The sequence below is a fragment of the Falco biarmicus genome, chromosome 1 (genome assembly GCF_023638135.1).
Source record: "Falco biarmicus isolate bFalBia1 chromosome 1, bFalBia1.pri, whole genome shotgun sequence".
Lineage (NCBI taxonomy): Eukaryota > Metazoa > Chordata > Aves > Falconiformes > Falconidae > Falco > Falco biarmicus.
The window spans coordinates 50,694,470-50,721,403 of NC_079288.1; the positions used below are offsets into that span (position 1 = coordinate 50,694,470).

The 26,934-nt window shown below is 38.5% G+C and overlaps 1 protein-coding gene across 8 annotated transcripts in view; it reads right to left on the minus strand.

Moving 5' to 3' along the window:
• The window catches only part of FHIP1A (FHF complex subunit HOOK interacting protein 1A), a 96,136-nt gene that overhangs the window by 60,621 nt on the left and 8,581 nt on the right, over window positions 1-26,934 (minus strand). For 5 of the 8 annotated variants that reach the window (XR_008821488.1, XR_008821485.1, XR_008821486.1 and 2 more), the window contains exons 3-4: window positions 26,324-26,415; window positions 20,269-20,392 (exon numbers count right to left, since the gene is read on the minus strand). The gene's annotated coding sequence lies outside the window, so the exon portion shown is untranslated. Of the gene's footprint in view, window positions 1-3,946; window positions 4,018-20,268; window positions 20,393-26,323; window positions 26,416-26,934 lie in introns of those variants that run through there. The other 3 variants (XM_056336414.1, XM_056336422.1, XM_056336438.1) reach the window with 2 other exon arrangements.

Sequence of the window (26,934 nt, forward strand, 5' to 3'; positions counted from 1 at the left end):
TGGAAAGTACAAGACTGCACAGCAGCCATTATTACCTTTTCAAAGTAAAATATACAAAAAGAATAATAATAAAAAAAAAAGGGGGGATAAAACCACTGTGGATAAAACAACTCCACTTCTTATTTGTAAAGTAATACTCAAAAGCAAACATTCATTATGCACATAAAAAAGGCACCGCAGAACTACTAGAATTTCTTCTTCTGTGGGGAAAAGCAAAAAGGCATTTACAGTGTCACAATAAAAGAAACTAGCTGAGCAAATCATGTGTGAAGCATTAAATGCAACTACTTTTTCGAATGCACTTTTGTTCCTTTCTATTTATCACCAGATTTAAACATTCTGCTTGTAATACAATCCACTCCACTTTCTTCAGCCCATCTTTAAAATACAGACATGCCATATTTCAGCAGCAGAAGCAAAGGAATGCAGTGGAGCTCAAAAACAGAAGATTCAGTATATGGATTGATGTGAAGCATTCCACTGCATCTCTGGTTGTAGGAATCCATGGGCATACACTGGTATCTGCAAGCCCATGCTGTAGCCAGGCACAAAAAACCAAAACAAACAAACAAAAAAAGCAGCAATCCGCTTCAGTGGTAAATTCTAATGCCACAAAATCACCAAGCCAGATGAGGTCCACCAGACTGCTTCAGCTACTGGCAGCATGACTTATGTCAAAAGAATCCCCTGTGCTTTTCACATGGTTCCTATGGCATGCATCAGGTCCTGAAAGCAAACCGGGAAAGGAGTGTTTGCTGAGTGCTCTGAGGATCCCTCCCAATGGATACTCAGGACTTTGGAAAGCTGAACGATCAAGCCTCTTTCCCTAAGGGAAAATCCTGCCAGCCTGACCCCACAGGAGCTCCTCCCTCTACACAGGTTCTTCCCACAGAGGAGAAAGTGGCTCTGCAGTCTTTTTCTTTCAGTACATCACAGTAGATGTGGCTTTTCCCAAGCCATTTTATGAGTACAGTTTGTTTACTAAGAGAATAATCAGGGAAGCTGCTCCAATTACTCTTTCAACTATGCTAATAGTTGGTAGGTATTCTGAATCTAAATGCTTCGATACATCCCTGCATCTGTAAAACAGATACATCTAAAGCATACTATATTTTTGAAAGAGAGAGAAGCAGCAGCACAGTATTCCCACAGGCAGCCTTGTCAGGAAAAGATGTAAGTGGTAAATAATTAATTTTCCTAGGTTAACTTGAATTTCAGACTAGCATTTGTGAGCAACAGTGCAATGGAAAGGCAACTAAAAACTCTAGTTTGCATTCCTGTCCAGTAAGGAGCTTCACCTTACATGCAAGCACTGACAGCAAAAGTTTTATCATCTCAGCGACAGGAAAAATAAAGAACGCTTATACCACTCCAGCAGACTCCTCAGTGAAATACAAAGAACTTGGAAGTCTGTGCTTGGCTACTACTGTATTTTTTATTACTTTCTTTTTTGACAGTTATGGCCCAGACACAGATAGGTGCTGAGCACTGATGTCAGACTGCAGCACACAAACCCCTCCAGTATCATCTACCCTACAAATAATTAAAGACATCGTTCACTGCTTACTGTGCTTTTCACTCCTGCATAACAGGTGTTCGGCAGGAGGGTTGGGGACAATTCTAAATATGGCAGGGGGGAAGCACATTCCAGCGAAATCTTCTTTTCAGCATTGGTCTTAAGTTTAGCAGTTTGACAAGTAAAGGTTCAAAACAGTACATAAAATGTTAACAAGTAGTACTGGCGTACATTCAGTATTGGTGATTTGAAGTGACTGAAGTTTTATATAGACTATCAACTGATGAATTGTGATGCCATATCATACTTAGAAAAGGTGAATGATCCAATTCTTTTACCACTTTATTTGTTGCCTCAAAAGTGCTGGCAGATCATAACAGACAAAAAATAGTTCATACAATCAGAAATAATCTGGCCTTTGAGACAAGACTTTGCAGAATGTAGTTCCTTTTCTCTGGAAACCATCCACAAAAATGGACTAGAATCTACATCTATGTAAACATTTAAGAAACAAACTTCATTAACATATTGCTTATGCATTAATTTTCTGACAAATTAGAGTTTTCTTAAGTAATTCTATGCCTGGTGGTAACAGAAGAGCCTCTCATGCTTACTTTTATTTTCAAGCCATAGAACTAGATCTAATACTCCGGGAATTTTTCTTCCAAGTCTGATTTTATTTCTTGTGTTTCTAGAACTGCCTTGACACTGTGACCAACAGCAAAGTTGATGGACCTCGAGATCCTGTTTCCTTTCATTTCAGTCAGCTGAATTTTTGGAGGATCAGAATACAGTTATACATTTCTTTATAATAGAGCTGTATTACAAGCATGATAAAGAAATGGGAGAAATGTTCTGCTCTGTTCACTACAATCAATAGATTACGTAGCTCAGTCAGAAAGCAGAAGGAATTATGAAAAAGAAAAGTAATCTTTAAACTATCAATATTTCCAGAACAACTTTTCTTTCAGATACGCAGATTCCCACTTCTCAGACATAGCTAATAATGTCAGAAGCCCTAAGATTCATATGGTCGGAATGACTAATATTTACATTAAGCAAATGTATTGCCATAGTAACACAGACACCACAGAGCTATCTACCTGCCACAGCTCACTAAATTATTTAGCATGCCAATACTACAGTGACATTGTGTAAATGATCACATTCATTAAGAGCAGAGTATGTGCCGAAAAACTGATTGTTAGACAGCTATATTTATTGCCATGAAAAAAACCAACAGCATCAGTATTAAAAAAAAAAAAAAAAAAAAAAAAAGCAAAGCAGCATAGAGGAAGGCTACAGCCTGTAGTAGAACAACACACTTTGAAAAGTTGCATTAAAAAAAAACCATGTCCACATCCCCACACCTGTGGAAAGCAGCACAAACTACAATCCCACTTATGGGACATCAGGCTGACCCGCCGCGGCTAAAACAGAGATACTAACTACTGCCTGCATTACATTTTTGGGATCATTTAATATGCATCTTACGTTCCCAAGACAGTATTCTACACTGTGGGATTATAAGAACTAGTGCACATGAAATAACTATGTTTTATTCAGAAGTAACTATGACACCCTCTCCGAAATCCATAGTTCTTCAATACTGACTGTTCTTCAACAGTCAACGTATTTACAGTTAGAAGAGAGGTGCAATATTCTGGGCAATGGCCTGCCACATCCTCCAAGTGGTAGATGATGGCAGGTATCTGAGTGGTTTGTGTAAATCACCATTCTCAATCTGAAATAAAGCAGTTTGGACACCTCAAGCACTTCCTGCACTATGGCTATTTTCCCCTCATCGTGTGGAATAGAAGAAACAATGACAGGCCAAGAAAACAAAGGGACAGCTCAGGTCAGCTCTTGCAACCAGATGGATTTCTTCCTAATTTTTGGCAGCTGTAGCCCCTTCTTTTGTTGGGCACAAATCATGTTTTTTCACGTCTCTCTTTGAACTCAAAAGAGCCAAGAGGAAACTGAAGAGTCATAGCACAAAGATCCAGGCACAAAACTAACCCAGCCCAGCTCTAACTAACTCCTGTTCTCTCTGATCTTTTTAGTTCTTCATAGGCTCAATATACAGAATTTCAATGCAAGCCAAAGTTTGAAAAAATTTCTTCTATTAAAATTTTATGCAAAGTAAGTCTTTCTACTTACACCTGCTCCATGCTTATGGTTATATTATTATTCACTTCCATGGAAATGCCACCAATTCTTACGTACAGACATTTTTATAGTACAGGCAATAATCAAACCCAACCTCAAAACATTAGACAGACTCAAGTCGAATTTGATCTTGAGAGACAAGCTTTTCAAACTATTGAAGTGTTTGGGCCATGCTGTTCTCCAGAGAGATTAATGCTTGAATAACAAGAGTCTGCTTTTCTTCAGCAAGTTATTTTAATTAAGAATTAATCAAGAACTGACCTGATCCTCCACAAAAGAACATCAGTAAAGTATGGAGAACAGCACCATGGTGTGAAAGCAGTTTTAGAAAGCAGCCTCATGGAACCTATTGATAAAAATCGAGATTACTTTCCACTCTCTACTAAGTATTTTAGATCCTCAAAATATATTCCATACTGTAAGGCAATAGGACATGCATTATTTATTATTTTTAACTCATTCAAACAATGAGTGACATTGCATACCTCACTGTCACATGAATGAAATCCTCCCTAAATGCTCCATCTGCATAGTCTCACTTTCCCTCCATTCACCAGCTGAATCTTATTTATGAGATAACACAAAGGTACTCAAACCAAAGTAATACTAAGACTTCCTCTTTATCAGATAGAGGATTCAAAAAAACCCACCACCACAAAACCCCACAAATTTTTCAGTCCATTATCTTTAGATGACGACACTAATTAAAATCATTATTTTGAAACATGCTGTTGACAATCAGCTTCACTCTGCTTGTCACCTCAAAGATCCTCTCTCCTACTGGAATCTGCCATTGGAAACACTTCCAAAAATACACGTTTTTGTTTTCAGTACACAATATAAACAATTCATGCAGTTATTTAGTGACTTCTTGTATCCAAGGAGGAGATAGAACTGTAGCTAGTGGCATATCTTATTGGACCAATCTGTGCTTACATTTTCCCCGACATTCTGACAATTCTTACAGCTGAGAACATAAGATTTGGCACTTTGAATTAACTAAAGCATCTCCCAATGCTAAATAGAACATCAGTATTACTATTACTAGTAATTTCAGCCAAGCTTTGTGCTATCCCAGATTTATTGTAGGAGCTTAACTTGCAAGATTGCCATAATCAGACAAGAGGTATCGAGGAAGTTGAACTATTTGAAGTAAGAGAAACTAAAAATAAAAGAAAAATTGGGGGGGGGGGGGCGGGCAGCGGGGGAAGCATGAGCTGGCAGTTCTGTACTGTGGAAACAATGCAGGAATTGGGTATTGTTACCTCTGTGTTCTGTTCTTTCCTCTGAAGCAGTACTATAGAAATGTAATGTCAGATCAAAACAGAGTTCTGAAAGCTATCTACGGTACAACTACAGAAAGGCAAAAGCATCCATAAAAAGCAATACTTCACCATGACCATACAGGCAACTTCCCAATATTCAGACTAGAGAGGAGTGCCTCAAATACTGGTACTGGAGAGCAGAGACGTGGTGAGGAATGCCAAAAAAAGTTCACTGCTTACAGAAGTCAGGTCATCATCCAAAGTATTTAGGTAGCAAACCTCTTACATGGAGTCTCCACTCAGTATCGCACTTGAGATCATGAGTTTAACGGCATGTCAGCTAGAGAAATGTCTTAGTCTGTGAAAGATGAATACTGCTGATTGGACTGTTGAAATATAAATTGATCAGATGAGAAGCAACTGACTAGTAGACTAATTAGCAGCAAGGAATAGAATTATGCAAAGCCTCCAAATCCCAGGCAGAGGTATCAATGACATTTACACGCTACAAACCACATTGCTGATAAAGCGCAAACTGGGAATAGGAAGTCAACTTCAAGTATTCAGCATCTTAAAGCACATTTGTAATGGAGCCAGTGGGGATATCTGCTCAATTCATTGGAATAATTTTAAAAGTGCACTACTAATACTTGAAATGTTTCTATGACAATTGAGCACCCTGCTAAAGTGGCTGAGATAAGCCTTTGACAATTCTAGATAAGAAACACCAAGCAATTAAGAGAGGTATCCAAACACTAACCTTAAATTCCACTTTGGTTGAATTTTCTCCTGCAACTTCTACCTTTCAAGTTTATAACTGAAAGAACTAGAAAAGTCAGTCCTGCTACATAAATCACAATTAATTCTAAACACAAAACCTGTATTTTGTTTTCAAGCCAACAGTAGGTGAGCCCAAAAAGTAGGTGAACCCAAAAAGTAACAACAGTCCACAGCAATACTGGCTTAATTTCATTAGATTTGGCTCAGCAGCACTACTACTGGATCCAAACTGTCTCCTGCAGAACAATTCAAGTAGGAGCAACGCAAAACACCTTGCTCCAACAGGAGTGCAACAACTCCAACATCTATATCAGATGTGCTACCATTCCCAAACGAAGTTCACATTTTTGCATGGTGCTGTATTATGCTATAACAAATCTTCTCAAAATCTTATATTAAGCAAGGTTCACATAATATCAGCTTACATACAGCAGAATGAGAACTAATAATGACTGCAGATGAAGCTGAGCTGACTTCAGGTAGAACAGATGCCTCAGTGCTGAGCCTTCCAGTACTTCCCATTCCAAGAAATCATGTCCAAGATTGCTCTGCATAGCAACCGTTTATTAATTTTGGGTTTGTGTCAGGCAAAACTGGTTGCAGCATTACCAGAGACACGCTGACTCTGGAAACATTAAAGCCAGATTTTCTGTAGTGCTGTGGCACGCCATGCCATCTCAAACATATCTGGAACTATTTTTGGATCTACAGCATGGTTAGTCGACAGTCCAGATAATCTGGTGACATATAATGGTGAGTTGACATTACACATGTATGGTCAATATGGATTTAAAAATCTTTGCACAGTATAAACTATGAAATTATCTAAGCAGGCATAAAGCATACTGCACGATTAGCAAGATTTCCTTCAGGCTTTCCCAGTGATCAAATGTAACTACTGCAAGAACTCTGTTAAGCAGTACACAGAACAGCAGGTTCAGAAGAAAAGCAAAGTATGAAATTTCAGTACTGCTTACCTTAAAAACATGACTTTACAGAAAAATTATTTTAATTGTATAACAGATGATTCAAATCAGAGTATTTTTTTTTACTCTCTATATACCCAGTATCTGACCCGCTATAAATATTTGTGCATCCAGGCTGTAAATAGATCTATCATGCACATCCACAGGTTAATTAAGCTGGATAGCTAAAAAGTCATATGTGTACCCAATTTTAATTTCTGGATGACCAAACATGTTCTGTGTCAGTAAGGCCAATTTAAGCCTGCAGTGCATTTACTGGGTAGTCCTCTACTACAGTTCATGCATGCATGTGCACATGTGCTAACTACAGCACGTTTGGATAGCTCAGAAAGTATCCAGAGAATAAGAACAAAAAGGCAAGACACAGCATTTCTCTGTCTCAGTTAAATTTAAAAGTCAGACTAAAGCAGGTACAGGAACTGAATGGCAGCTCTACTGCAGTTCCACATATAAAGGTTAACAAGCAGCAAGTAGGCTAGCTGACAAGGACATAATTGGCATTAAAGGCAACAGCAGCACAACCAATTTCCAGTGCTACATTCAGTATCTCATGGGTGTTTTGTTAACACTGAAGTATCAATGACTACATAAATAGAATATCTTACAATGTTTTTAGTTTTAACATATGCAAGGATTCTGTGGTGTGTTTTGTTACTTTCTCATACGTTATTCTGATAGGAGCCTTGGTCTCAGTGTGATGTGCCCTGTTCAGTTTAACGGCAACTTGGCTCCCCTTTCTTACAGCAGAATAGAAAGACTATAAAAGGTTCATTTTTTATTATTATTTGTTACTACTGCCCTTCTTCCCAGGTTCCCCCTTCCAACCCCATTTTTCAAGGGACACACTCTAACATTAACTGCTTTGAAGCTCCACAACCTGACAAGCCAACAAAGAAAAAGCAACCACATGCTCACCAAACTGATGTAGAACCTCCATGCTTGAAGAAATGAATGAGTTTAAATGCCTTGCTGGACCAAGGCCAACTCAGCACTCGGCAGGACTAAGCCCCAAAAAGAGCAAGAAGTCTGGAAAAGAAGAATCAAATCCAGGCCTTCCATATGTGCATTGGGTTTGCCTGGCAAGGTTTTGCTAGCCGGGGTGGGGGGGAGGGGGGGGCAGGCTACAGGGGTGGCTCTAGGAGAAGCTGCTAGAAGGTTCCCCCATGTCCGATGGTGCCAATGCCAGCCAGCTCCAAAATGGACCCACCACTGGCCAAGGTGGATCCCATCGGTCACAGTGGCACTATGTCTCTCTGTCAACGTATTTAAGAAGGGGCTGGGGGGGAACCCTGCACAACAAATTGCAGCCAAAGAGAGAAGGGAGAACATGTGAGAGGAACAACTCTGCAGACACTAAGGTCAGTGAGGAAGGAGGGGCAGGGGCTGCTCCAGGTGCCGGGGCAGACATTCCCCTGCAGCCCATAGTGAAGCCCACAGTGAGGCAGGCTGTGCCCCCAAAGACATCTGCTGCAGCAGATTCCCCACTGCAGCCCGTGGAGGTTAATGGTGGAGCAGATCCCCACCTGCAGCCCGTGGAGGAACCCACGCCAGAGCAGGTGGGTGCCTGAAGGAGGCTGTGACCTCGTGGGGGAAGTCTGTGCTACAGCAAGCCCCTGGCAGGGCCTGTGGCCCCACAGACAGAGGAGCCCGCCCTGAAGCAGGTTTGCTGGCAGGACTCGGGACCCCACCAGGGACCCACGCTGGAGCAGTCTGTTCCTGAAGGGCTGCACCCTGCGGGAGGACCCACGCTGGAACAGTTCATGACGAACTGCAGCCCATGAGAGGGACCCATGTTGGACAACTTCATGGAGGACTGTCTCCCATGGGAGGGACTCCCACGCTGGAGCAGGGGAAAAGCGTGAGGAGCCTCCCCCTGAGGAGGAAGGAGCAGCAGAGAGAGCGTGCCACGAACTGACTGCAACCCCCATTCCCCTGTGCACTTGCGGGGAGGAGGTAGAGAAAATCGGGAATACAATTAGGCCCAGAAAGAAGGGGGGGTGGGGGGAAGGTGTTTTTAAGATTTGGTTTTATTTTGCATTACCCCACTCTGATTTGATTGGTAATAAATTAAACTAATTTCCCCAAGTCAGTCTCTTTTGTCCATGATTAGCAATTGCTGAGGGATCTCTCCCTGCCCTTACCTCAACCCACGAGCCTTTTGTTGTATTTTCTCTCCCCTGTCCAGCTGAGGACATGAGTGACAGAGCAGCTTTGGTGGGCACCTGGCATCCAGCCAGGGTCAAGCCATCACAGTATGGTATAAAGGAGCGTTAACTGTGCAGAGAAAAAGGACAGATGCAGATAGGCAAGGGCCACTTAGACTGGAGTCTGTCATGTCTCCCTCCAGTTCCAGTATCATTCTTACAGAGCAGCATTTGGTTTATCAGAACAGAATAAGGGGGCGGGGAGATGGAAATAGCAGAACTGAAGGGAGCAGAACTGAAGGAAACAAAACTGAGCTCTTCTTTTTTTCCCCAGACAAAAAGGAATAAGAAGAAATAAAGAAAAACAGAAATGGAAGTTAAAAGATACATTTATATGATTTGCATTGATTAAAATACTAATAGGCCTCTTCTGTACTGTACAGCAGTGTTAAAACCCTAACACCACCCATGCACATACGTACCAATACATACATATACAAGCCAGTACATGTTGCTGTTAAGAATCAAGCTGCTGAGTACCTAATAGAGAGGCAGATTTACCAAACAGGTCTTTCTAAATTCATGTTCAAACCCCACAAGTGCCATACCTAAAGCATACGAAGCCCTTGATATCTACACCTTGAACATAAAAATGACAGTTTCAGATGCAGATATCTTGCTATTAAAAAATACCGAACAATTACATATGCATTAAATAAACCTTAAGCCATTTATTTCCTTGATTCTTTAGATGCCAAAACATTAAAAAAAACCCAACGCAGAATAAAAAACAAACAAGAAAAAACCCAGACATGGGGCCACCTTACTATGCATTATTAAAATGCCAGGCACAGTAGGTTGTTAATTTTTCACTTGAAGTAACTGCATAACTTGGTTGGGGAATTATTCAATTCTAAAACCTCTGTAGCCATTTCATTTCACCTTTCATTTTCCATCATCCACAAGTCAGAATTATATACATAGTTTATTGAAAAGTGCACAAGTCCTTGAATCTCAGATACAGATGGGATGCGCTGTGATTTTTGTTACCATAACATATAAAGAACAAAATAAAAAGAAAAAAAAGAAATACACAGTGATGTTAATATAAGCACAGCAAGTCAGAGGTTATATTTCTCATATTGAAACAAGATTTCTGCTGTCTATATGCCCAAGATATATTTTCAATCTTTTTATCATGTCTCCATGCTATGCATCATGAAGATAGATGGTGATAGATCAATGGCAATAGAATGGTGATAGATTAAAAATAGTGACACTCCAAAGTACTCTTTAAAGCTTCTTGTACTCTTAGTATAAACTAACTGTATGAGCAAGAAAATAATTATCTACATGTCAACAGAAAAACACAGCACATCCCCAGGAACAGATTATTCTTCTGTGAACACCCTCCCACTATTAACTATGTAGGGGTCAGGGTCGGGGAAGGATGCAGAGTCAAACTTGTGGTAAATGAAAAATTTAACCACAACAGATATGTGTTTACCTAACCACCATTCTCCTGACTCACAAAAGAGGCCTTTCAAAACCTCTGTAACTGATGCTTGCTTAAACAGTCTAGGATATGTGAAATGTGCATACTGATCTTTAGGGAGGGGGTGATGGGGAGATCACAGATTGGGCTACTCTGTATAAAATGCTAAACATCCACCTGACCAACAATTTGGAGGCACAGAAGTTGTCACCTGCACAAATTATATCCTATCTTTGCACTCTGCTCAGGCTGTGAGCATGCTGACAGAAAGGAAAATTGCAGCATCATCTCACCCCAACATAGTTAAGTGGGAATCCCACTCACAGATCAGTTGTTCCAGCTACTCCCCCATAGATAATTTTAAGTCTATTATTTTACATCGTGCCTCATGAGATACTCAGTTTTTGTAAGCTACTACAATACTCTTTATTAGGAGGCTCAAGAGAAAGAGTATACCATATAGGTTTTTTTAAAAAAAAAAAAAAAAAAAAAGATGTAAATGAAACATCACACTATCCGTAAGTGCTGTAGTTTGATAGGAGAAGGGGTTTAGGGGGCTGTGTCCTCTTCCAGAAGTATCCAGCACTGGGCTCGTCTCAGTTAGATTCAAAGGCAATATTGTTTCAAGAACGTTTAAGGACTTTTTTGGAAGCTAATGGCAATGTGGTAAAGGAAACACACTGACAGAGCATGTACAAGCTCAGCTGTCTTATTACTAGTAACATGCTAGTCAATACATTCTGGAAGAAGAAGAACACATGCTTTTAAAAAAAATGTTGAACAGATACACTTACATGACCTCCCCAGTTTGCACTTTAGAAGACACAGACAGACAATATACTGCCCTATATCAGTTCAGGTGATTTTCTGGAGTACATGTTTGTAAGATAATAACGAATAACGCAGAAAACAAATAAAAAAAATCCATTATAAGAGAAAAACCAAAGCAATCATAAATGAGCATTGGTAACTCTGCTCCGGGTCTGCTGGGTTATTTTTTTGTTTGGCTTCCCCTCCCTTCCAGTTTCAGGAAAAGTGAGAAGTTCTGAACAGTCACTCATGATACTGATTCATGATTCAGCTGCTGCTGTGCCTTTCAGAAATGCCAGACCAGTTTTTCTCGTTTCTTTTACGAAAGCAATGCAATGGGACAATAGCTTCATCTCCCAAATTAACCATTGTTGGGCACCCAGCTCTAGGCAATTGGCTTACTCTGTGCAAGCACTTTATTATTATCCTCCTACTTGTTTATATTTCTCAAAATGCAGCATATTATTCTCTTTGACTGTAGTTGCTTCCCACCTGTTCATTCATCTTTGTTTGTCTCACTGGATTTCTTCAGTTGTGTCTCATTAAACAGTCTGAATTTTTCTTTCCAGCTGCATGCTACATTGACTTTCAGTAAAATTAACATAGCTTTACACCAATGAAAGGAAAACAGAATCCAGTCCCACAGTTTTAAGATTTAAGAGACAATAAAGCTTTGCAAGGCTATGAATTTTAATACTCAAAGATTAGCAATTCATCTTAATCTCAGTTCTAAGCTTCTAGGACAAAACAGTTTAGAGAGTTCCTGACAGGGTTTTTACTAAATGTATAGCTCCAGAAGATTAGGTAAGCCAGAAGAACAGTTCATAGTTCTCAACAGAACAAAGTCCTATCCCTTGCCCCACACCCCTAGCACATTTATTTTGTACTCCTTGTTCAGTTCACAAAGCAAGTCAGTTTAACAACAGGTCTAGTAAGAGTCAAAGCAGAAGGGAGTAAGACTGCATCACTGTAAGCTGGGAACAGGAGAAGCCAAGGGTGGGGGGGCAGGGCTGTGCAGCTTCCACCTTTGACAGAGACTATATCAGCTCTGCTGCTCCCCAATTTTTATCACCATAGCTGCATATTTACAGCCAGCACAGCAAGTCAGATTCTGAAGGTTTACAGCCAGTAATTGATATGTCAGTTCTGAAATGATGTTACAAGAATTCAAATTTATTAGCAGTAAACATGTCCGTGTCCAAAATGTCAGGAGACACTGGCTCCCTGGTCTCACCTTACTCCAAACTGACCAAATGCAAGAGAAATATTCCCTGGCCTGACAGCCACTGTGCCTCCGGTAAGGGACACAAACTGATAAAGGAAATGTATGGAAACATAACACAAAACGCTAGCAGAAATGGACATAAAAATCATTAGACATACTGAACATGCACAGAAATTAATCTCTTTTTTCAAATAAATTAATCAAAATTCCTTATTTTCTTAAAATAAACTTTTCACATACTTTTGTCCTCTGGAACTGGAAGAATTCTGGTTTCTCAAAGATAGCCTTCCTGTTTTATTTCTCCACAATTAAACCTCCAACTCCACATTTGGCCAATGGCCATTCCAAGCTGAACATGACCCTTGGAGGCCAGCAGGTTCTCTTGCATTTTACCCATCCCAGCAACTAACAGTTGGACTGTGTCTCTCCCTACCTATCCACCAAGTAATAGAGGATACAGCAACTTCCTTATCTGTTCTATCCCACCCTCAAAGATCCTTGGTATGAAATTCCAAAATGCATATACCATGACTCCAGTAAAAAGACTTTAGTTCCCATCTTAAAACACACTTTGCTGTGCAGCTGACAGTTTTGAAAGGGAAACCAGACTGATAATGTTACAGCCTTAAAATAAGGGGAAGAAGAGGAGAAGCAGGTAAGTGAGATGTTGCCCTCAGGCATAATACTTTTTTGAACTGCTCCTGGGATGACACCTACCCTTACTTCTTTAATCACAGCAAAATAAATCTTCCGTCTTGCCATTCATGAATAGCAAAACTTTATGCTGAAGTTTCTAAGCTGTTTTCAGAAGAAAAGTATTTCACTTACTATGAGTTTTTGAAGTTTTTGCCTCATGTCATGACCTTCACAGGGAATAGAACTGAAAGACTGCCTTAGTTAAGTCCCCCTCATCTGCCGTCATAATTTATAGTCCTTCATAAATTGATCAAGCTCCAGATTTTTAATGTTCTCTTGCATTCACTGAAGACACTATGACATTTCCAAAGCAGCGAAATATCAGTCCATGCATTTTTATCCAGTATCATATTGTAGTCTACTTACTCACTAGAATCACCCATAGAATCAGATAACTCTCAGAGGTTTATGAGTCTGTTTTTTAAATGAGGAGATAAGTTATTAGATCTTTAAAGACTGTATTGTAAGATAAATTTTAAAGTTACCGAATACACACGTAAAAGCTTCATTACCACAGCGTCTTCAAAAGATTCATTTTTTCAGTTGCAGCTGGTTGCTCAAGGGTATACCTAAACAATTATTTCATGATGCTAAAATTAAAGCTCCTCTCCAGCACATCCTACAATAATAATACTCTGCTGGTGGTTTGTGGAAAGTGTATTTTGCATAGGCCACTTGAGAAGCTACATTTTACAGATCAGCAATGTGTCTTCAGCACACAGGGAGAACAAACACTCAACGCAAGCAAAGCTCATTAGGACTTAAAAACAACCAGCAAAACTAGGAATGATTAAATATCAACATCTTGAGACAGAGCTGGGGAGTTGTGATTTATTTGTTTTAACAATGTTGTTATACGTCTTCTTAGTATAACTGGGTAGCCATTAAGTGTGAAAAACAGCTATGAAGTCACAGAAATGCTGTTGAAGAAAATCAATGTTAAGCACTACCTCCTTTTCTAGTATCCCTTTTTATACATAAAGCATCCCAAACAGCTTCAGAAAGCAATCAGATTCTAATTGTACAGTGATTAAACTGACAAACACCAACTGTTCTGCATTGAAACAAAATATGTATACATTTCTTGCACTTTAAGTTCCGATATCGGTAAAGTACATCCCAGAGTAGTACCAATGAAATCAATTACAGTAATTTTACCTAGGAGAACACAGAGTTTGGGTCAACATTTCAACATTGTTTCAGGTTAGCCTCCTTCTGCAGTAGGGTAGTCATCAAAGATTTCCCCATTAGCAAAAGATTTAACCAAAAAGCCTCTGTGCCACAGCAAGAATTCAGTGAAACTTTTCCCTTCCTCTTGAATATGATGTCCCTACTAGAAGATAAGCAAAAACCCCAGTGTGTTTCATAATGCAGTTTCTGAGCAAACTTCAAAAATAAAGCTTCAGAACCTGGGACTGAAGAGCTTTGTAATACATGGAAGTGGCCTACAACCAAACAGCCCGTGTATGAGAGACACTGTTGCTCTTTACTGGTAGGAAGATGAACCTTTTGAACTGAATGGACATCAAAAGAGTATTATAATAAACGATTTTGCAAAGTACATGCTAGTTCCAGCAACCAGTGCCCTTCAGGAATGTATCATATTTATCTAATCACTTCCACCTTCTCTTGGTTAAAGTTAAGTCACAGTTCATTTTAGTTAAAAAGTCACAGAAATAGGATGAAACAAGTATTCTGCTTAGCTTGCATTTTGTAAACTTGAGCATGCATGTGGCAATGGAATCAATTAATTTGCTACCCAGTCTATTTCTTCACTTTGAACCTCAAGCACTGCCAGCAAATCTCATTAATCTAATCTCAGTAGTAAAAAAAGTTTCTCCAAAATTCCTTCTCAATAATGTTATACTTGCAGTGTCCAAATCTTTGTTTCAAAAGACTTACAACAAAAATAACATTCAATGTAAATTTCACAATATTCAACGTAATGTGAAACTAAAGCCACAAACACTGCTTTAAAAAGCCCAACAGTACCCTTGAATTAGGTGACAAATTACTTCTTCATTAATCCAATTCTATTTCTAGCTAACCAGAGTGTTAAAAATTTCTCCAGAATCCAGGGAGATAAATGACAATGGACATTTATAGCCTTGAAACATACGCTAAAGCAGAGACACAGCCTTTAAAAAAATTAAAAGGAGTATATGATACATGATTTAAACACCTACAGCTTTGATCCTGCATTACCTTTTCCCATCTTTGTTCCTGCACAAGTGTTAATTTGTGACAAATTATGGAACGAACTCATTGTTACAGACCACAGCAGGCACCAAAAGTATACACGGTTTTTAAAAGCAATTAGTCAAATTCATGAAAGAAAAAAGGACACTGAAGTTACAGAAAAGAAAGACTATTAAATAAACCCATGGACTGCACATGGCCAGAGATACTGCCATACGCTTGGACTATGTACATATCGCACCCTATGCAGCTGTCACTGGACGACGCCACTGCGCTGAGTTGATCTTTGACTTCAGCCAGTACAGATGCTCTTAAGCTCTTATTTCAGGCATAGGTGTCAGGGCAGCTGGTGGGATGCAACCCAAATCCAACCAACAGGAAAACGTGCTGAATTGCACACAAGACTCTTTCTGGTTTTAAATCAAAACAGCATTTCTGAGACACAGCCATGGGGAACCCCAGGTTCTGTGCTTGGGCAGCACAGCTGCCACCAGGCTCCTGCTCCCTTCCCTCAAGGGCCATAAACCCATCAACTCCTGTTGTAAGGACAATTCAACTTGAAAACACTCACCAATCCCCACTGCTTCATATATAACAAATACATCAAATACAGTTGTCTCCATTGCTTGCCTGATTACAAGAGGTTTGTCTGACAACAGCTACAAAAAAGTTTCTCTGGTGTTCTTTTCAGCCCAACAGATTCTAGGACTGAAGAAACAAAACCAAAATCTAATGAACAAGTTGGCATTTAGCTTTCAAATTCAGTTCTTGCATGCCTATATATTAACAGTATATCCTACTCCTCTCTTTAATTTATTCCAAGTTTATATTTTGAAATAATAATGCACACTTCAAAACAAATGAGTCCACAGTTGAAAAAATGAGGTTAGCTTTACCTGAAAACTCTCTTTGTTTTCAAAAAATGTTGGGATGTAAAAAACAATGATACACAGGAAAAAATCCTGTCAACTGAAAATCTGATCCTTACAGATTTTCTTCTGCAGTTTCGCTTTGCATTAGCGTGACTGTTTCCTTATAAGTTTGCTGCCATCACAATGGTGGTTTTTTCCTCCAAAATAGAAACACTATGTTGATAATACTTACTTTTATTACGAAAAACAATCACTTTTCTTGTTTGCTTTTGGGGTTTTTTTTAAGGCTATCATAAAATCTCTTAATTTCTAACACTGAACTTACCAAATATCCTTTATTCAGAATGGTGACAAATTCCCTTAGGTTTCATAGGGCTTCTATCAAGCACAATTTAGACTAATTTAGTACTAAGGTAAAGCCAATTCTGGAGAGATACTCACTTACTTTTTTTATTTCAATGGGACCAAAGTTGAGAAAAACAACTTTCACTATTATCAGAAAACTAGCCTTACTTTTCCATTTCATCACACCAGTGGCCTCTCCTACCTACCATTACACACTGCCAACTTCCCTGTACTATGCTTAATTTTTCAGGGCAAAATATTTACTTATCTAATTAGACTCAAGACACAAACAACAACAAATAAGTCAAGATGGTTGGACAAAACACTCTTTATAACATACCCTGAAACTCTGCAATGAATAGGTCATGTTATCCAATATATACGCAAGTTTTTTTCCTTGTTTGTCCTGAGCTGAGAAAGAGCAAGTGTTTTATACATTACTAAAGCAACGTATACATCTTCATACTTCTCTGAACCACCAGGCAGATGTGTCCTTCATAGACCTCTCCCTCACCATCACAGCAAGAGCAAATTCATACGATAGTATATAGCGATGAAAGATCAGAAACAACTATTTAAATTATTTGTAGAACATCACTGGCTCCTAAAGAAGGCCACGCCAGGTAGCATGCAACTGGCCCAAGGAATCCTATGAAAGAGTAAAACCTAAATCATGTAATAGCTCTTTTCTATTAATATCAACATTTTTGTGAAGATCAAGGGAGTTTAAAAGTTACCTACATCAGTAAAACAGGATCTTCCTCTGTAATACTCATTTTGGATAACTGATAGTAACCAAGTTGCTACTGGCTTGCTCCTAAGATCAAACTCATTGCTGAATAAAAAAGACACTTCCCTCCCCACAAGTCTGAGTTTCTACAATTTCTTTTTTTTTTTTTTTTAATCAGAACAAACTCAAAATTCTACAAATCTTTCACCAGAAAAGAAGAATAAAAAAAATAATTCAAACCACTCCCAAAAAAACACACACAGGAAGAATACAGATAAAAGGAAGCATGACCCCAAGATCCCACATACAAACCAAATAACTTAACAAAAGGGCTTTTATCCATTTTGTGTCTTTTTTCATTCTGAAATTCCAACCTGAATCTAGTAAAGCTTTCCTTAGAAAAATTTAATTGAAAACAAAAATATATGGGATTATACTTATTTCAAATACATTAATATTTTCTGATAACACTATCAACTCTAGTCCCAACTGGTATTAATGCCTTAATCACAGATAAAATTAATACACTTAAACTGGATACTCAAGCTCTTGCATTAAGAAATTAGAAATTCTTTTCATTAACACTGTTAGCTAAACTAAGGGGAACTCAAACATACTAGTATAATTGACAACTTGAAGTAACATGGAATAAGAACTAAAGGGAACTAAAGAAGACTTCACATCACTGTTTTGTCATGCCACTTCCCACCCATCAGTGACTGTTGTGCCTTTCCATTAGCATAACTAGATTTTAAGTCAGGGACAGAAGAAATAACTGAAAGCTGTACATGGCTATAAACAAAGTTACAGAATGAGACTGGACCATAGTTAAAACTAACAGTTGTTGTTCCTTTGTTTTCTATCAGGAGAAAGAAATAGATTTGCCTTTATGGCACAAGCTATTAAACTCTTAACACTACAAAACATCCAAAGAACAACTCTTACCGACAGCAACTGATTGAGAAATAGTTGCTTTAGCAATCAAAATTACTTCCATACAGCCACAGAATCATGGATTAGCTATAGGTCAGTACACTGAAAAGCTGATATTAATTCAATGTTGGATATAGTGCCATCTGTCCTGGGAACATGTAGTTCTTCTGGACAAACACGCCGCTAGCTGAGCTTCTAGACAAAGCTTGATGTTCAGAAACATTTTAATGATTTGCATTTAATAAAAAAGATTTACAACACTATCAGAGCTGCCAATTAATCCCTTCAGAGAGTGGAAACAGTAACATATTAAATACTTGTCAAGCACCAGTGTATCTACAGCCCTTCAATTTCCTAATGATACTTTGATATGATACATCAGGAATTTGTACAATATGTCATAGAGAAACCAGATGCCTCCCTAACCATTACAGAGCAGTACAGGTTAGTGCGAGAATATCTTGCTTCCAACTTGACAAAACAGAAGTCTCCTATTCACAGGTCAGCATCAAGAATTGCAACAAACTACATCAAGAAAGAGGTGAAAGAATGAACATGTAGCATTACAGGGGAGCGTAAGACCAGACACATGCTACATGAAAGGCTGCTGAAAGATGGCATTCATTTTCATAAAGCAAGTGTTTGAAGTTTTAAAAATAACAAACAAGGCACAGGCCTGAGTTTACCTGATAGTTAATATTTAGTCAATAGCTACCAATATTGTAATTGTAATGTCAATAGTAATTTTTCTAATCAGTTTCAAAGTAAGCCTGGGTATATAAAAACCAGGAACTAGTGATTATTGTAAAGTATCATTTCATATTTGTTCCCCTTTCTGATGTTGTTTGACTGGTGTGAATGGCCCACCTGACATAGCCAACAACTCTGGAAACTAAACATACTGTCAGATTTCAAGCTTGCCTGTACTAATACCAGTCTCATTTCACACCCACACATCAGGCTCCCTCCTACTAGCTAGCCTGGGCTTCTCTTATGCACACAGCTTCCTTATGTCAATCTTGCAATTAACATCCACATCTCCTCCCTAAACAATTCCAACTCTCCTATGAAACATTCAAGCTATGAAGACCACACCCCTCTTCTCACTCCTTCATCAGTCCCTTTTGCAATCTGAGAATAAGCTTCTCTTAGGAAGGCGACTCATAAGTGTTCAGCCCTTTCCACCTTGCAAAACAGCTTATCTAATAAAAAATGGGCATGTACGATGCTGCATCAAGAACCAAATGATACTCATAGTTGTAGATCAGATCAGGGAAGAGATTTATCTGAATTTTCATCTGTCAGCTGACTAGTTTCACTGCAGAAGTGTAAGACGATCCAATGACAAACCAAAGTCTAGCAGCTTCTACCCCCTGTGCAGTTGTAAAAGGGTTTCCTAAAGCTCCTGCACTCAATTTTTAAGCACAGAGAAGAATAATCTTTTCTCCTTCAACACTTTCTGTATCCAACAGTGTACCTGTTAAGAGTCAGAGGAAAAAAGCGAGTATATTCTTCACATGACAGGCTTTTTGACTATTTCATATCCCATAGTCCAAATGACACAGAGAGATTCTGAAACTAAAAAAGAAGGAACCTTGCCAACTCAAGAAAACCCCGGTGGACATCTGTTAGATTATCAGTGGCATGCTGATGAAAACCTATCATTGACTTATAGGGTATGTAGCTCACATACTATTTTCTCCAGAAGTTACAGGGCCCTAAGACACTGCTAAAGTGCATTTTATAATCGCCATATATTCATTTCACATGTAAGCAATCACTGTGGTTGCTGTAGGAATATTATCCAATTGTTATGTGCAGTGGAGTATACTGTATAGGTGTGAACAAGAAGAAAACTGAAACACCAAACACTGACAGGATGCTCCAGAGGCCACAGTATCTAAATGCAGCCCAGCGCTACTAGAGCCTCTATCTGACATTTTAAATAAGACTCTTAAGACTCAAGCCCACTTTTCAGAGGACAGATATCCATACTGCAAAAACCAGCCATGGCACCCAGCATTCCAAACAGAGAGCTCATAGTTCAGCAAACAGACTTCTATTACGAATTACCTATTACACACACATACACATTTACTTTACCTGCAACTAAAGCATGCCAACACGTCAGTAAGGAAAAAATTGCTCTGGCAGCTGTTCCTTTTGGCGAACAGTCTAGATCTAAAGTTTCTTCAGCTGACAGCTTTCAGCAGCATTCAGCTTTCCACTAGACAAGGAAGAGGCAGAGAAAGTAGAAAGTAAAAATTATCATTCCCTATTAATAGTAATGAATGAATGGATATTGAATGAAATATGAATAGAACGAAGAAGAATGAACAGAATGAGAAGTTAACTGCCCAACAACTGAATGGAATCTGGCAGTTTAACAACTGGGCAGGGGGACACACACAACCAATCCATCTTAAAGAGAGCAAGATGATAAAATCTCAAGTATACAACAGAAGCAGTAACAAAGTGTATTCCACAGCATGAGACAGCTCCACACCCAAGATCAGAGCTTTCAGGCCTTTCACTGTTACCTCGTGGAGAAGTCCCTGAAAACACCAAGGCTACCATCAGCTATGAACCCACACCATTGCAGAATCAACCCACATTTCCTTTCTTGCTGCCTTCTGTTCACTACTGTAAACCCCAAAACATTTGCATCCATGCTGCACCTCAAAAACACTTTATGTATCACACACTGAATATGTTTGAGGTAATTAAGAAACTGTTCTGGCTAAAAAGAAACCACTTTTTGGGGGAATATAACTCAAAACCAGAACAAAGTGGTGTGACACTGAATGCTCAAGCTGGCTACACTGCCAAAAAGCTGATTACAAAACTCAGTTTTCAGATAGGAAATGCATCACAACATCATCTTGTTAAACAAGCTAAATACATGCAAAGGCAAAGAAGGAGGGAAAAAGCCACACCTTTCTGTCCACACTGAAGTAATTCATATTAAACTTACATTTGACATCTAACAAGGCTGCACACATACAAAAAACGCAAGTATGAAAAGGGTGTCTATTCATTTACACAGTGCTTAGCATACAAAATTTATTTTACAGACATCTTGCTAACCTGTCTGGCAAAAATTCCTCCAGACTACACAAAATAATTCAAAATAAGGAGGCTGTCAGTTTTTCTGTCTTATAGGCAAGGAGGTAAAATTCTGAAATAGTTTTCAGCATGCTGAAAGGAGTCATGCAAAAGTTAAAAAGATATATACAGAAGGGAGAAAATAATAATTTCACATATACATATTTTTTGACCAAGAACTCATAGTTTAAACCAGGTTCTTCAACAGCTTTCCCATCAAAGTAACACAAACACCACTCCACTCACCCCCCCAAAAAACCCTAAAAGCTTATTAGAAGATGCTACCAATTTATAGGTCACACATATAACATGGTTTCAGTACAGATCTCCCTTGCCATTTTATGCTCCTGAATTTTAGGAACAATTATACCAAGCTCCTCCACAGAAGTAACTAGAAATCTTGTAACAGTCTTTTACCATCATTTTCTCCCTCTATTAAAACAAAGAGGTAGTCCTAAAAACCAGCTAATTTCCTCAAATGGAATGATACCACAGTGAATCTCTCTATCCTCCAGATCATCTCTAGAACACTTCCTGCCAGTGCCTTTAATGTAATCCCAATCCAATCTCTTCCTTTAAATAACAAAAATTAAAATATATACCTAATACTAACACAGAATCAGACTAATTAAGAAAATATCAAGAGCTAAGGGTTGAGTTTTTTTGTTAAAGTACCCTTTAAAGAGTATATAAGGATTTTTTTAAAAATTCTGCATGAGGAAAAAAGTTTGTTGGGTTTTTTCTTTTTCCTTTGACCCCAGTTCAGAAAGGTAGAAAGGTACTACTTGGCATGGCTCACTAGAGATAAAAAAAAAAAAAAAAAAAAAAAAATCTAAGAGACTCATCCACATGCTTTTATCTGCCAACATTCCATATGGCCTTTGTTACTACTAGCTGGCTTTCACAACCTGAGGAAGTATGCAGCATTACTGAAATTGTAAAATACTGTTCACAAAATGCTAGCTCACTAAGCCATGATATTTTTAATATAATTCCTTATTACTCAAAATAATTCTGAGTGGGGGCTCTAAAGGAAGATTTATCCATAATTTTTAATTAACACTAACTCCCCTTTTCTTTGCTTCATACATCTATTATGTCTAGTCATAAAAATAAGATTATAAATTTAATTTGTTAAATACAGTCTTTCTATTTTTGCTTCACTGTATCACTTATCTGTGTAAATTTATAAGTGAAACCTATAATTGTGTTCTTGACCAAGCTGTCCTTTAGCTTAAATATATATTTCCTCCCTTGGATTTATCTTCTTTAATTTGCAGCACAGCTTAAAAACTACTGTCATACACATAACGAAAAAATCTATAGTCTAAATTAAGTCCTCATGATTGAGGTTTACAAGCTGATCTTTACATTACATCTTACAGCATTTTTCTTTCCTTTTAGCTACGTATGAAATTGTCCACCACAGTGAACAGAGGGGGGGGGGGGCAGGAGAACAGACATAGTCCCTATCTATAGTCAGCACAGAAGGTAACCCTGAGTCTCTCTAGAAATCACTGTTTCCAGCAGATGTGGGAAAGCAGTATGCAAGAAGCACCCGTGGAGTGGCCTCAAGTGATCAGCATTTGGGCAGGGGGTGAGTGGGCACCTTAGCACATTTGTTTTAAAGATTCCAGCTTGCTTCAACCTGAAGAACATTTCTTATCCAGAACCACAAGCCTGAAACTGACAATTGGTACAGGAGACTGAAAACACAGCTAATAAAGAACAGAGTCGTATGAGGAACAATTCCATTTCTGATCTAGCTAGTGCATGTTTTCCATTACATGGTTAATAAAATATTATACATATTTAAGAGTGGTGCCATATTATCCTAACATATTTAGTGTTTCAGCTTCAAAGTACTGCAGAACTGACTCAGTGAATCTTTGTCACTACCACTGAGACAGTAAAGAAAAACATAAAGGTCTGGAAAGATTCCCTGATCACACATATGTAAAAAATTCTGGATCTGAAACCTTAACATCAGCCTATGGTAACTTTCCAGAACTTAAGTGCCTTTAGCTTCCCAACTTATTTAAAAGCAAACAAACAAAGCCAAAAAATCCACAAATACACACCCTAGGTTAGAGGGCAAAAGACGACTCTGTCTAGTATATGAAATCACAAGAATGTGAATAATCTAAAGAAATTCCAATTTCCAATCAGCTTTTTTTTTAAAAAAAAAAAGATGATTTATAAAGCTGTAATTAGATTAAAGAAGCACAGTTATAATTAAAGAGAAAGCTTCCCCTATTTGTGGCTTAGGAGAGTCATGTTAATCACACAGTATTGTCAGTATATACTTGTTACCAGTTCTCATTTACCTCCATTCAGTACCAGGTAGAAGATAGTAAGAGCACTGACACTTGGATCTCTTTCTAGGCACTGATAAACCATTATTATCAAATACAGTCTTGCCTTATATGACATATTTTTTGAAAAAGCAAGTATTTTGCTTTTGTATCATATACACAGCTTTGTGAAAGCAAGCAGCAACACTGTGCAGAAGTAACAAACAATACACATCTGCTTTCTGTATTGTAAAGGGGGGTGGGTGGGACCAGAGGGAGCCATAGAGAATGCAAAAGGTTTCTGTCTTCTCATTTCTGAAAACTGAGACAAATGAGGAAAATATGAAATGGTAAAGGAAATGTGCAAAAAATTGGAACTATATTTAACAAAATCTAAAATCATACAAAAATTAGGGGGGGAAAGATATATATCATCTAACACTGCTTTGATAGCCTGAAATTCTGTCCTAAAATGCATGTGATAAGTATATTAAAAAGTTTTAGAACATAAAAATAATCAATTCCTAGTAGTAACCTTCATGAATTAAGATGCTCTATTTTCTATCTTGATATCATCAACATCATAACATAAGGCAGTTTTCAATGTTCAACCCACAGCAGAGCAGTCTGTCAAACCTTCTTTTAATAGGCAGGTTCCAGGACATCCTCAGAATAGCAAAAGCCTTTTCAAGGATTTGTAAGCAAATAGCCAAGCACTAGCCATCATCTTCTATGCAATTAATTTTGTGCTCAGGATTATACTGCATTTTACTTGAGACAAAGTTGTCCTAAGAGACTGTATTGCAACCCACATATCATAACCTACACCACTACCCAGGCTAGGTATTATGAAAGATGCATAGCCTTGTGGTTTGGGAAATTTAAATTGCTTTTCTTGTCTTTCCCCTTCATGTGAAAGCCCAAGAAAATAACCAAAAAAAACCCAGAAACCATAGTCCACAGGTTTATGAATCAATACAAATGCTCCCCATAGCAATACATGCCATTCAAAAATTCACAAAAAGAGCAGATGGACTTTAAAATATTAAAACGGAAGCATGTTAAAAATCAGCTTTGTTTCATACATGCATGATGGTAATTAAGAGAAAGAACACATCACAGAAGTGATACATCCTGGGAAACTTCCTTTTGCGATCCAAAAATAAAGCCTCCTAAACTGTTTACACAAAATTGTGCCTATTTGCTTTTGATTTAAAATTCAGTTGACACTGCAGGACTTCCTCAAATCTTTATTTTTCTTCTGCTATTCACAGTTTTGCTCAATAGCATCCAACTGAAATTAAAACCTTTGTTTAATGTCACTGTTGTTACTGTTAGCATTCAGACAAGAAATCTCACACAGTGAAGAGTCATCTCTGTTCTGTGCTGTTACTGGACAATTGATTAAAGGAAAATAGTGCACCCGAATAAACACAGGCTACAAGGGCAGCACAATAGAGGGTTGTTTACAACATACAGCGGATTACACGAAACAGTTTGCCAAATTATCACTAACACAAGCTGATTAAGTCTGCATGGCAGAAAGCAGACCTTAGCACAGGTCTAGAAGCAGTAAAACCACAGTGGCTTGGATGCAGTGCCATACAAATATGACAAAACTGCTTTTGAAGCTAATCTAGGCATCATCAAAACACATGTCCTAGCACTCCGTGTTCTAGAGTCCTGCTGAGCCAGCATGGGTATAGGCATGCCTGCAGAGCTTTTTTCATGTTGTCTTACAACAAGGAGTTCTAGCTACTTTTCAACAGCCACAGCAACGTGAAGTTCTAAGTCTCACTCATCTTTTCCATGCAGGTAAAAAAGGGGGAGGAATAAAGAAAAAGAGGCATAATGTTTTAATAACTTCTGGATCCTCCCTGTCAGATGAGACATAATAGTAGAGGGCAGAAAAGGAATTCTCAGTACTGTGCTCTCCCTGGATTTTACAGATTGTGCTGCACCACAGGAACCATCTCCTATTTACCAGTCAAAGGATCAAAAATCACCTTAAAGTCATCTAGTCCTTCCCCCTGTGCCATGGTAATACCCATTATGTTTCTGTCACAACTCACAGATGCTTGCTTCGCCTGTTCTTAAAATTATTCACAACTTTTCCTGATAATATATTCCATACAACGGTGTCTTAACAGCCAAGGAAAGAAAACAGATCATTGTGGGAAACACATATATTTCACATATTTAAACTAACCCTCACTCTCATTTCTCCACTAACTCTTCTTTGAAGCTAAAATAACAGCTCCTGGTTCATTCAGTCACTCCTCCAGATACCCAGGTACTCTTACAGCTCCTCTCCAGACTCCCTCCAATGGGGTTCATATTACCTTCTCTTTAAAAAAAAAATAAAATAAAATTCCATCTTCAAGATTGGACATCTCCCATCAACCAGGAGGCTGTAATTACTTTAAAGAAGCCTCACTACGTTTGAAGTAAGGAACTGGGCTGTGCTGCTCATGCTTTTTCTATGCAAACCTCAGCCCCAATCTGAGAAGCAGCCCTATTAAAAAAAACACTTTTCTAAGGGTAGAAACTAATCATTCTGTGACAGTAGCTTGGTATGATATTCTCTAATTTTACAATTACATAACAGTGTTGACTCTTATTATTCTCATCATCCACTATATTATCTAAATCCTTCATCTATATAAAAACAAGAACAACAACAAACCCCAAACCAAAACATTATCTCATAAGTCCATTCGTAGAGAAAAAAAATGTTTTTCAAGCAGTTTAGCACTTACCTACAGTCAATTCCTCCAGGCATTCTTCAACAAGAGTGAAGTTTTGACATTTTCTATCAGAGTCAAGCTATCAGAGATCAGCTGCTCCTCTCCTGTTAGCATTTTGGAGAAAGAAATTGTATTAGTATAACATGGTTTAATCTTAAAAATAAAATCATATGGGCTACTGCTCATTTTTTTGTCATCTTCTACTGCTTTGGGAGGGTGTAATTCCCAGGAAAAGTACTGGAACAAATAATCCAAGTTAAACAATTGGGTCTACAACTGCTCATTTCCACTTCCCCTGCCAACACCTGTAAACACAGGCACTATAATCACTCTTCTCAGTGTCACAGTATTACACGCATCCTCCATGAGTGAAGTAACTGCAGCAGCTCAGGGATTACATCAGCCAGCTCCTACCCTTTCAATAGTGTTTTCTAAACACTTCAAACAAACTAAATACTCTATAACTTGTCCCCAGCGTAGGGGTTTAGCGCCTGAACACCATGTTCACCTCCATCTTCTCTTATTAAAAAAAAAAGGGGGGGGGGGGGGGGGGGGCACGGCAGGAAAAACAATGAACAAAAAAAACCCCTCAGTCTGCTTTGCACTGTCTGTCCTCAGCTCCA